Source organism: Hypanus sabinus, chromosome 27, assembly GCF_030144855.1.
Source record: "Hypanus sabinus isolate sHypSab1 chromosome 27, sHypSab1.hap1, whole genome shotgun sequence".
NCBI lineage: Eukaryota > Metazoa > Chordata > Chondrichthyes > Myliobatiformes > Dasyatidae > Hypanus > Hypanus sabinus.
Genome location: NC_082732.1, coordinates 13,532,037 through 13,544,958, shown reverse-complemented (window position 1 = coordinate 13,544,958; position 12,922 = coordinate 13,532,037). Strand labels below are relative to the sequence as shown.

The window sequence follows — 12,922 nt, the reverse complement described above, 5'->3', positions numbered from 1 at the left end:
CGCTGGGGGGGGGCAGACAGGGTTACTCTTGTTGTCAGTAATAGCCCTGATATCTTGCCACATGCTCCAATTGTTAGCACTGTTGAAGTGGTCCTCCACCCGTTGCCTGTGGATGTCTTTGGCCTTTTTTCAGGTTTAACCTGGCAACACTATATGCTGAGGCATCACCAGATTTAAAAGCATTATAGCGTGCTTTTAAAAGATTTTGTACCTCTTTATTCATCCACAGTTTCTGGTTTAGGAATATCTTTATTTTCCTGTCTACTGTTATACTGTCTACACAACTGGTGATGTAGAAAAGCACAGTGGATGGGGTACCATCCAAGTTCACCTCTGTGTCGTGGGTAGCCTGTTGTGCAAACAGCTCCCAGTGGGTATGGCCAAAGCAATCTTGGAGTTGTAAAGAGGCATCTTCTGGCCTATCTTTTTTAAAAGAGATCACCAGGGAGCATGCAAGGGAGCCAGCTGGATTCGAACTTGGGACCTCTCACCCCGAAGTCCAGTGCTGATGCCACTACGCCACCAGCCAGGTCTTCTGGCCATATTTTGACTGTTTTTATTGCAGGTTTAGTTTTGCGGATAAGTAGTCTGTATGCTGGCATCAGAAACACTGAATGATGATCAGATTTATTTTGACTTTCTTCTTGTATTTGCAGTTTTTTTTTTAGCACATTGGTTGTTGTCTGCCCTGTTGGGCGTGGTCTTTCATTGATTTTAAGGTGGCACTACTGAATGTGTGTGACAGCTCACTGATTGATGGAAAAGAGGCAAGAAATTTGACTAAAAAGATCATTAAGTACACCAGGTAAAGGGTGTTAAATTATCACCGCAAGCAGTGAAGGAGTGAGCGATAACGAGGTGAGTTCAGGGAATGAGCTGAGATGGTGTGTTGCAGAATTGATACAGATGGAGTGAGACATTCAGAGAGGAAAAGTCAGAGCAAAGGAGATTTGATGCCTGTACAACTGGCCAGGGTTGTATTGCTCTGGTTGGATTGCTCTGCGTGCCAAGAGGAGAAAGTGGGACAAAGGAGTTCCGATGCCTATACACTGGCCCATATGTGACGTTGGATCACTCTGGGCAGCGAAATCTGGGCCTGGAGAAAGTTGCTGGGCTGGTGTGCTCTAGGCCCCAAGCCCTTCACAGCATCTGGGTCCTATTACAAGGTATGATCTACCTTTTAATCAATTTAAATGCTGGCGCAGATGAGAGACGAGAGCTGATTTTGCTCACTCTCCATGATATTCACTCCACTTTTCAGAGCCTTTCGCTTTTCCATTGTTTGGTCACTTTAAATGCCTGACCAGACAGACAGGGTCTTTTCAGACAGGGTGCTGGGATCAGAGGCAAGAGCCGATTTCGCTCGCTCTCGACAACGATTACTCCTCTCTCAGTGGCGCCGAGGTTACGAAGACTGTCCAGGCAGCTGTGTTCCGTGCCCACTAATATGATGAAGTAATAAGCAAGGCTTTGGGCCTACTCTGGTCTGCTCCAGGGTTTGGATCTGAGTACTCTATTTGGTTCGGAATGTTGTTCACTTCAATCATTGCATGTTTTGTGTTTTATTTCCTCTTTTTTTTCTTGCATATCGAACTTTGGTCTTTTATTTTTGTTCTTCAATTTGGTTCTTTTGGCATATTGATGTCTTGTTGGGTGTGGTCTTTCACTGAATCTATTGTGTTTCTTGTATTTACTGAGATTGCCTGAAAGAAAAGCAATCTCAAGGTTATATACGGTGACATGTATGTACTTTGATAATAGATTTACTTTCAACTTTCAACTTTGAACAGGGTGGAGAGCTGGTGAGATTGCACCCACTTTCGGTGCTAGGCACATTGCAACTGAATGGTTGTGCATTTCTAAAGACATGCTCGTGTCATTTCTGTGATGTGCAAATTAATGAAATTTCAACTATGCAGTCATATAAATTATGCAATGCAAGATTAAATTTCAAAAGGTCCCATTTGTTAGAAAGTGTCTCATTTTTGTGCAGTTGTGGTTGTCCTGGAAGGATGCAAAAGCTTTGGACGGGGTGCAGAACAAGTTTACTAGGGTGCTGCTTGGATTAGAGAGTATGAGCTACGTGAAATAAGACAGACTTGAGTTGTTCTCTCTGGAATTTCAGAGGCTGAGGAACCTGATAGACTTTTATAAAATTCTGAGGGTACTGTAGATAGTCAGAATCATGTTGGAGGACATGACTTTAAGGTAAGGGGGGAAAGTCTTAAGAAGATGTGCAGGGCAAGTTCTTTACACAGAGAATGGTAGATGCCTGGAATTGATTGCCAGAGGTAGTGGTGGAAGTCAGCACCACAGTGGCATTTAAGAGGCTGTCAGGCAGACAAGTGAAGAATATGCGGTGAATGAAGAGGAGTGGATCACGCACGGGCAGAAGAGAATCCGCTTAATTCAGCATTGTGTTTGGTACAGCCATTGTGGGCAGAAGACCCTGTTCCTGTGTTGTACTGTTCTATGTTTTATGTTCTTTTATTGGATGTTTTGATAATTGTCAGCTAATGAGTAAGAGTGGGAAATTGTGGACCAATTTTAAATTGGAGGAATAGGATGATCAGTTGCCACGTTGATTTTCCCTTCTCTTCGGGCAGGCTTTCAGGGTTTAGAATGACTTCCCACCTGCCTAAATCTCTGGGTTTTGAGGCAGCCAATGAGGCCAGCAGCACACTCACAAACTCTGCCACAGTTGGGATCATATTAGACAGGGTGAGTGGCTGGTTATGATGGGAGGTGGTGTTTTCTGTTCACCATTTTCATTTGGCTCCCAAGAAAGGACCTAGAGTTCCCTGTGAATCCCAAATCTTCCTCTTCTATTTTGAGCAGGAAGAGGCCTGGGATTTCCATGTTGCACTGAGGATATTGGATAAATCTTGGTTTTTGACAGGGGTGGAGCTAGAGTTGCACCATTCCCCTACCTGGCACAACCTGCCCTTAATCTTACATCCCCTTTTCAGTCGACGAATCACTTCACGCTCCCAAATCACCACTCTCCTTCTCTTCTTTATAGCAGGCATCTCTACTCTCCACTCTCAGTACTGATGCAGGGTTTTGACCCCAAGTAGCAGCAATTATTTTCATTCCAGAGATGCTGCTCTACCAGATTGTTTGTTTTTTAAGGATGTTATATGCTTTAACTCCTGATGAAATGCCACAGTCCGAAATGTCAACTGTTTATTCACCTCCATTGATGCTGCCTGATCTGCCAAGTTTCTCCAGCATTCTGCATGTGTTAAATGTTTTAAGGAAGCTATTAGGACATCTTTGAATCCTGTCCTATGGCCTCCAGGTAATCTCTTGGCACAACAGAGCTTCTACCTTCGTGCATGTTTTGGGAGTCTGGTGTTGAGACTGTCAGTGGTAACACTATCCTAACAACACAAACTCTAAGCACTAAATGGAAATTTAAAAAAAACCAAGAACAAAACCAAAAACCTAGAACTTCAAAGCTGGCAGTAGGGATATCAGTTACCTAAGTCACAAAATATTCTTGGATTGATTCTGGGAAGGAAGCTGTAAGTTGGGGTGTCACGTGAGCCAGTGCCTCTGTGGCTTTTCAATCAGCCACTCCATACTTAAAGCTGTCTCTGGTGGCCCATCAAATTCCATCATGACATGGGGTATTTAAGAGGCCAAAGGTGGAAAGTGCAGGGGCTTGGAGCTGAAGCATTAAAGCAGGAAAGCTGAACATACAGCCTGAATGATGAATAGTATTGACTGATAGACGATAAGGAGCTTGAGCGAAGTAAATCAATTTCTTCTGCAACAAAGCAGAAATTGGGAAGTAGGTGGGAGTTTAATGCAGCTCTCCTGGACTCAATGCTGTTGGTGCATTAATGACCAAATCTGGGCTCATTCACCCACAACCTGCTGTGGGTGGAATCCCTTTCTGCGATAATCAACATCTCTTTACGCATCCAAGGAAATGGATTCACAAAGCCAAGCTGGTGCCTGGGATGGTTACAGCACAGAATAAAGCTCTTTGGCCCACTGAGTCTGCGGTGGCTCTGTGTAAAGTTAATTTAGTGAGTCCCTCTCCCCCACCCTCTCAGATGCTCAGATGCTACAACTGAATCTACATCCACTGCTGTGTAGTATAGAACTTCACTGCTCACTGCGCAGACATGTTACTTTTGTTTTTTTCCTCTACAAATTTGGAAGAGACTCTCCAGATAATCATGTACAAATTGCAAATGCATATGGTCCTACACCTTTGAAACCCCGTTGTATACTTCCCTCAAATAAAAACAGGCTCCCTGATTTACAGAAGATTTGTGGAAATCTGATTTTATAGAAGCTCTTACATAATTTTTGAAGAACTTTTATGGTGGTAATATTCATGATAATGTGTTTCACAGAATTCATTAGCAGCTGGAGATAATATATATTCCATTAGTTTAGTTGTGGATAATTTCAAGGTGAATATTCAATGAATAATTATTGGTAGTCACAAAAAATGGTGCTTCAGAGGAAAAGTCAGTTTACAGACAATTCTCTGGAACAGAACCTTGCAGTATCCCAGGGTTTGCCTATACTCTGTTTTCTGTCATTTTACCAATTTTCTAACCACGTTACCATAGTACTTTATTCCATGGCTTTCAGATTTGATTGTAAAACTATGTAGAGCATTATTAAATGCCGTTTAAGAGGCCATATAGATCACATCGACCGCATCTCCTTCATCAACCCTCTCTGTATTTCATGAAAAGACAGCTAGGCATAATTTGCCTTTAAAAAAAAAATCAATGCTGGCTTACTCTGATCAATCCATGTGGGTAAAAGTCACTGCACTCTGCCTTAATTACCTCCCCATTATAGGGGTTAAACTGACTGGTTTGGAGTTGCTGAGTTTCTCTCACACACGTATTTGAATGTGGATGTATCATTGCAATTTTTCAGTCCTGGACACAACAGCTGAGCCTACAAATGTTTTGAAACATTACGTCCATGTAATTTCCTCTCTAATTTCCCTCTGTAAAATCAGTGCATTGAAGTGTCCCATAGATATATATGTCAATACGTTAATTAGCCACTGCAGATTGTTCTGGTGCTGAGGTGAATGGTAGGATCTGGGGGAGGGAGTGTAGAGATTGGGATTAACGTGGAATTGATGTAAACGAGTGGTTGAAGGTAGGAGTAGATTCAGTGAGGTGAAGGGTCAGTTTCTATGCTGTAACTTTCCATGACTCAGTGACTCCATGCCTCAATGGTTCAATGGATTGATTTAATATTAGACAATGCATACAGTATAAAACCTGAAATTCTTACTCTTCACAGACATCCCCGAAACAGAAAAAAACCCTAATGACTGAAACATCAGAACCCCAAAGCCCCTTCTGTCTCCCATGTATATGCAGCAGCAGAAGTATTGATGCTCCCTCACCCCTTCCCCACTTGCACCAGCAAAGGTACCTCCCCCACCATGCAAGCAATAGCAAACTGGCCCTGAAGACACACGGCTTTCGGGCCGTACCTGGACATATTGAAACTCCAGGCTGTATGGTGAGTCTGAGAAGCTACTGCTTGGGAGCCATAGTTTGAGCTGCAGCTGTAGATCACGGACTCCAACAGGACCCCAGCCACCTTGAAAGAAAAGAAAGATATGAGTAAAGAAGTATAAGCTGTTTCATAGATGAACTGGAAGGTCTGCAAAAACATCTGTCGCAGCTTTTCTAGTTCTGAACCAAGGTATTCGTCCACAATAAGTGCACATAGCATTTAAAAGTGCATTATTTTATCATTTTTCAGAATTCTGAATACTTGCTTAAAAGCTGTTATCATTGCGCGAGCTTCCTGCAGAAACTTCATATTGCAACTTCACCAGGTCAAACTATTGCAAGTTTTCCAGTGCAATTGAATTCCAAGGCCACTGCTTTTAGTGTTTGCCACTCAAGTTATGAGTCCTGAAGTCTTTCCCATCAATAACCATCTGTAAAGTGGGGCATAAAGAATGGTCGTTCCATCTCCACTCCCTTCTAACATAACTGTTCATCTACGGCAGGTTTTCTTTTGAGCTAACTCCCTTTATTCATCCACCATCCAAGTGAGAAGTTACACTGATAAGTGACTGCTAATATGATGTTCCACAAAATTCTTATTGATTGAATTTACAGCCAATACTGATTGTGTATTGTGAAATCTGGTGATGGAAACTGATAATTGTCTGCAATTCATCCAGCCCACTTAGACATGTGAAGTGATAATGGCTCCAGTCTCACAGCCTTTTTGTGCATAATATGATTATAATGTGAGTGGCAGGAATGTGTAGGGATATTCAGTAAAGTGGCGTTAACAGCAGCAAGTGACAATGATAACATTCCAAACGCATTTCATTTAGGAACTGCCTCAGCTGCATTGTAATTGAAGTTCACTGATGTTTTTTATGCATACTTCTTCATCTGTTCTCTCTCCTCTCCCACTTTCTCTCACTTCCTTTGGGCAGAGTACCGTACGCCTGGTGTTCTGTTTTGTACTGTTGTGTGTTACGAGTGAGATCCAGGGATGAAATGGAAACAGACATTCACAGGAGTTTAATATGCCATAACCACTCCAGTGTATTCTTCTTTGCATATCCTACTAAAAGCCCAAGAATCACACAGTCTCAGAACCGTTACCTTGACCTTTAACACTGACGTCTGTGCTAATCATCAAGCACTCACCTACAAAAATGCTCATTCCAATTTCTTTCACATTCCCAGCAACCCTCCCTAATGTCTCCTGTCATCCAACTACACACTATAGCTTATATTAGCCAATGAACCTGTGGGATGTGGGAGGGAACTGGAGCACCCAGGTGAATCCCAGATGGTGACAGGGAGAATATGCAGTGGAGGTCAGGGAAGTACCTGCAGCTTTGGAACTGAGGCAGCCGCACTAACTGCTGTACCACTGATCCACCGTCTTCCTCATTTTCTACTTCTTACCTTTGGCCTCTTCTCATCCTTTGCTTCTTCTGCTTTTTGGTGTTATTTTAAAATGCCCTCACTGAGGGAAGTGAAAGGCAAGAATAATTGAAACGGGAACCTTATTCCTTGATTGAGGCAAAGTAAAGCGTGATTTAATTCTCACATTTTTACCTTTGGAAGCTTTAGGTCTGAGAATCCAGAACATAAGGTTCAAAGCTTTTAGGACAGCAAAATAGCAGAAGAGTGTTGCACAGAGAAGGTAATTGCCTCTCAGAAGACTTTAAACCAAGGGTGCTAACTTACTACTCAGAGAAACAGAAGACCCAATGGCAGTGGTTGATGTAAAGCAAAAATACCTTGCCTTATGCTTTTTCAACACACAGCAGAAAAAGCAATGAACTAAAATTCATCTTCCTGTTTTTAGTAGGACATCTCTGTGAATAAATTTCTGTCTGTGTTTGTGTACAGTGCACTTCAATTATAATTAATTGGTTTGAAGAGTTTATGGAAATTTTTATAGTATGAGGAGATACAACAAAGATTTGGCTTCCTCATTGGAGATCATGTTCAGTGCAGAATGGAAATAACATCTCCTCCTCACTGACAATCAACACAAGGATGTGTGCTTAGCTCACTACTCTACAGTACACTCTCTACATCCATGACCGTGTGGCTAAACACAGTTCAAAAGCCATCAACAGTTTTGCCAGTGACCTTGCTGGTAGGATCTCAGATGCTGATGAGGAGATGCTGAGGAGTAAGATAGGTTGGTCGGTTGAGTGGCGTCACAGTAACAACCTTGTACTCAGTGTCAGTAAGACAAAGGAATTGATTATGGACTTCAGGAAGGAGAAGTTAGGATAACTCATGCCTGTCCTCATTGAGTGGCCAACAGTGGAAAGGGTGAGCAGCTTCAAGTTCCTGGGTGTCAACATCTCAGGGGATCTATCCTGAGGCCAAAATATTGATGCAAACGTGAAGAAGGCATGCCAGTGGCTATACTTCATTTGGTGTTTGAGGAGAATGGGTATGTCACCAAAGTGTCATGCAGCAAATTGCTACAGATGTAACATGGACAGCATTATGAATCATGTTACATCATTTCTGATACGGAGGCTCCAATGCACAGGATCAAAAAAGCTGCAGCTGGTTGTAATCTTGGCCAATTCCAACATGGGCACTAAACTCCCCACCACTGAGGACATCTTCAAAAGGTGATGCATCAAGAAGGCAGCATCCATCATAAAAGAACTTCACCATCCAGGACATTCCCTCTTCTCCTTACTCCCATCATGGAGGAGGTACAGGAGCCTAAGGATGCAGAGGCAATATTTTCAGATCAGTTTCTTCCCCTCTGCAATCAGATTTCTGAACAGTCTATGAACTGTGAAAACTACCTCACTATTTTTATATTTTTCTTATTGTAACTTAATTTATTTTTATACATTGCCTTGTAGCGCTGCCACAAAGAAACATATTTTACAATGCATGTCTGTGATAATAAACCTGATTTTGATTCGGGGTCTTTTGACCCAGGAGTAATTAGTGAAAATGAAAATTTTGACATTCAAATACACAAGAATTAAGAGGAAAGGGAATTGCACCTGATACACAGAAGTGGTTGAGTCTAAAGCCAGAGGACGGCCTCAGAATAGAGGGGTGTCCTTTTAGAATGGAGAAGAGGAGGAATTTCTTTAGCCAGCCTGTTGCGGGTGGGGAGCGGTGAATCTGTGGAATTTGTTGCCACAGGCAGCTGTGGAGGCCAAGTCTTTGGGTATATTTAAGGCAAAGGTTGATGGATTTTTGGTTAGTCAGGGCATGAAGAGATACCGGTGGAAGGCAGGAGGTTGGGGCTGAGAGGGAAAATGGATCAGACATGATGAAATGTCAGAGCAGACTCGATGGGCCAAATGGCCTAATTATGCTCCAATATCTTATGGTCTTATGGAAAGTTTCCTCCACAGCCTGGATCAACACTTTATGTCATGTGGAGGTTTGCATGCTTCAAGGACTCCCATCACGTGGTGCCAACTCAGAGCTACCCACGCTGGACCAGCTGAGGGTGAGATGACAGCTACCAGGAAAAAGCTGGGCAGTCGCAAATACAGTCGGCTCTCCTTATCCGTGGGAAATTGGTTCCGGGACCCCCCCGCGGATACCAAAAAACGCGGATGCTCAAGTCCCTTATTTAACCTGTCTCAGTGCGGTGGACTTTAGGACCCGACGGAACTCTGAGTCCGCAGTGTTTCTGTTCATGAAAATAATCACGATCAAGATTGAAAATAAGGTGGAAATAGTAAAGCGATCGGAAAGAGGTGAAACACAATCGGTCATTGGAAAAGCGGTAGGCTACAATCGGTCAATGATCGGAACAATTTTAAAGGATAAAGTGAGAAAGGCCCTGCCCCGATGAAAGCTACAATTATTACTAAGCAACATAGTGGTTTAATTATTGAAATACATATGTTTCGTAAGTGTTTTGTATGCATAGAAAGGTAAAATATAAACTATATACTAAGACAAACGTTTGTCTAACTGACACTAAATAATACCGGATGTATTTGTTCTGACTTACTTAGTAAGAGAACTTCCATTTTTTATTGATCCCGATTCGCAGTAACCTATGCACATCCTCCCAAGTAACCTACTTTAAATCATCTCTGGATTACCTAGAATACCTAATACAATGTAAATGCTATGTAAATAGTTTTATACTGCATTGTTTAGGGAATAATGACAAGAAAAAAAAGTCTGTACATGCTCAAACAACAAGTGCTGGAGAGAGAACTTCCGGGTTTTCCCGCTCCATGGTTGGTTGAATTTGCGCATGCGGAACCCAACTGTAAGGAGGGCCAACTGTAGACTCAAAGGTTGATGTGCCAAAACAGCGCAAACACAACACTGACGCGGTGCCCAACAAACCCCAGCTTGCCCCTGTGGGTGCCCCCAACCCAGAATGTCCTCCACCTGGTCCAAACATGTCCTCTCATCAAGATCTGAGACAACTTTGTTGCTGTCCATCGATGCAGCCATGAGCTGGAAGAATGGCTTGACAAAAACCAATTAAAAGTGTGAAGAGAATATCTCCTGCTGTATGAAACAACAACGGAAAGTTTTAAAATTTGACTGAAGGTAGCATAAATAAAGGAGTGTAAGATGTTACATAAAAGTTACAAATGGTTGGATCTGGAGTATTACCACTAGAATATTATAGGGTTTTGAGGAAGTCTGCTTTTCGGTGATTACTCTTGCTAGCACTGGAAGAAATACTATTATCGCCAGTATATAGGAGACAGAGTTGTTTCAATGCCATGAGCTATATTCATGTACTGTATTCTGAAATATTCAAGACGTAATGGAAATTTGTAAGAAAGGGACTCCAGTAATCAAAGGCAGTTTTAAGCAGTGTTGGGACCTTGATTGTTTATGGTCTGTGTTAATTGCTTTGGTATACAGTCCAAGTATACATTAACCATATTTGTTGATAATACGATGATAAGGAGTTAGCAAAGAGTTGTTTCTGTCCAGCATTCACTTCCTCTGATTTTACCTCAACAAGTACTGTCAACATAGAGTATTTCTTGAATTCTTTCTCCCTCATGGATTTGGTTATTCCTTGAATGCATCTTTTTTGCAAACCCCTCTGCATTCTCTGAGAAGTGCTTTTGGATGATTCTTCTTAATTTTCTTATATTACTGGGTTCTACCAGGATGTCTCAGCCTGACTCATTTACTGTAAGTTGAAAGGAAATAAAAAATAAATACATCTAGAAATTTCTATTAAATTAAGATTTTTTTTCAGTTATCATATGTGGATGAATATGTGGGCATGTGGTTTATGAATCCAAAGTGGATTTGAACTTGATTGACAGATGTAAAAAGGATTTTCTGCCTAAATATCAGAGGTTACTACATATCAGGCTGTGTTAGGTAGAAGCAAGGTTTACTTTATTCATTGAGATTCAGAACCTTTTAATTTTTCAGTATGCTGTACCTTTCCCCTAACCTTTAAAGAATAGTTGCATGATCCTGGATTGGGATCACAATTTAAGAACATTTCAAATAAAGGAAAGGTCTTGGTTTTATATTTGCAGTTCAGCACTTGAAAGGTTATCAGAACTCACCTAAGACAATAAACTGATGGTATCGCTTTTTATCCACAAACCATGGATGAGGTCTAAAGGATTTCAGATGACAATGATCTGCGGGCACGGAAGCAGAATTTAAAAAAAAACATTCAGAAGTCTTTCAAGCTGTAGAGAAAGGCTTTGGTCTTACAATATGCCAGCTGACCTTTGTGATTTGTGTTGCATTTGTATAAATGTGCTCTGCTGACGGAGAACTTCTCCATCCAGCTCATGTTGTAATCAGAGATTTCCTTGTTCTTTATCATTGTTGTTTACATCAGAGCGATGAGCTTGATGTTGCAATGACAGAGCTTTCACTCCAATGACAGAGATGGATATAGAGTATAACTGAAAAAGAAATTGGATGCCAAGAATTTCAGTGGATCAAAAGGTAACCTTTGTTCTAAAGTGGGATGGATACAAATCCCTTAAAGCTGCAAGGGGTTTTATTAATATTCCAAATGCACATTTACTGAAAGGTACTTTTTTCATGTGGCTATTGAAAAACCCAAGAGAACAAAGGAGGAACAAAGCATTTAGAATTCCTGAAGCTACAGTTTTAACAGTAATTCATTAATTAGTGGCCATTTTTGACTTAATTGCTTCATCTGTTTTCAAAACTATGCTTTCCTTTCTTTAATTGGGTGTATTTATACTTAATGAACATTGATTTCTGCAGCATCTTGGGATGGAAAAGAAATTAGCTGCGGCTTCAAGTGCTCTAGAAAGCTACGGGTTTGCAGACTGTCACAGAAGAAGAAGTTAAAGGTGGTTGGTAAGTGGATATTAAGCAGATTGTCTTGAGAGAGGTGCAGTCCATGTGTTGTTTACTGTGGGTGCCATGCATGAGTTACATAACATATAGAACAGCAAAAGGCCCTTTGGCCCATGATGTTGTGCCAAAGCAATTAAACTAGCGATTAAGTGTGTAGTGCTTTGGTTAAGATTTCTACTGCTATGAAGTGAGGAATTTTATTTTAGCCGTTTCTGTATCCTGCTGAGAAGAGTGTTTTGGCTTCAGCTAAAGACATGGAAACCATGTTGTCCCATTTAGGTTGTGTCGGTGAATCAGGAGTGGAATGGCATGGAACACTCTGGAGAGCTGGGTGGGAGGAGAGTTCTGAAGAATAGTAGTCTAGTTTGGGGTCTTTCAGTGGGAGCAGAGGAGTGGGGCACAAGGGAAGATGCTGCTGAATGCCGTTTGAAGGAGAGACCACATTTGAGCAGTGAAGTGGCCCCAAGGAGGGAGTGCTAATACTCCTGACTTAGCCAGTTCATTTGAGGTGGTCTTCAAGAAGTTTGGATTGTGGTGCTTTCACACCGACCGTGATTTCAGTGTGTGGGTAATGCCATACACCTGACTACTCCAGAAATGCGCTCCAATGTCTATGTGCACATTGGACTGGTGTTACTGTATTGGGCCCTTTTCTCTTTCTTTTGTTTTCCTGTTAACTGTTTGATAAAGTTCAAGTTTGGTAAAAATAATTTCTTTATAATTTTATGCTGGTGTACGATCTGTCATTTCTTGGTGACTGATAATCATGTGCGAGCAGTACTTACACGGCATTCACTCTGATCAAGGTTCCTTTAATTGGAACATCCCGATATTTCTGTTTGGTCGAACCCCAGATCATAAGGACCCTAGACATGTGTTGCTTATGAAAGGAGGCCTTCTCACCACTGAATCACATGGCTGTTACCTAATGAGCCAAGTTGGTGTGGGAGCCCCAGTGAGAGGGTTACAAATGCCAAACTAAACCGACCCTTTCTGCCCATGAAATGATCATATCCCTTTATTCTCAGCACATTCATGTGCCTAGGGGACTTTTAAATGCTTCTAATGTACTTGACTTCACCTCCAGCAGCACATTCCACGCA

General features: G+C 41.7%; 1 long non-coding RNA gene across 1 annotated transcript in view; it reads left to right on the top strand.

The window, feature by feature from the left end:
* Positions 1 to 11,381: 11,381 nt before the first annotated feature.
* LOC132381959 (uncharacterized) overlaps positions 11,382 to 12,922 on the top strand; it is a 12,020-nt gene continuing 10,479 nt past the window's right edge. The window contains exons 1-2 of the long non-coding RNA XR_009508151.1: positions 11,382 to 11,435; positions 11,724 to 11,819. This is a non-coding gene — a long non-coding RNA (uncharacterized LOC132381959). The remainder of the gene's footprint in view (positions 11,436 to 11,723; positions 11,820 to 12,922) is intronic.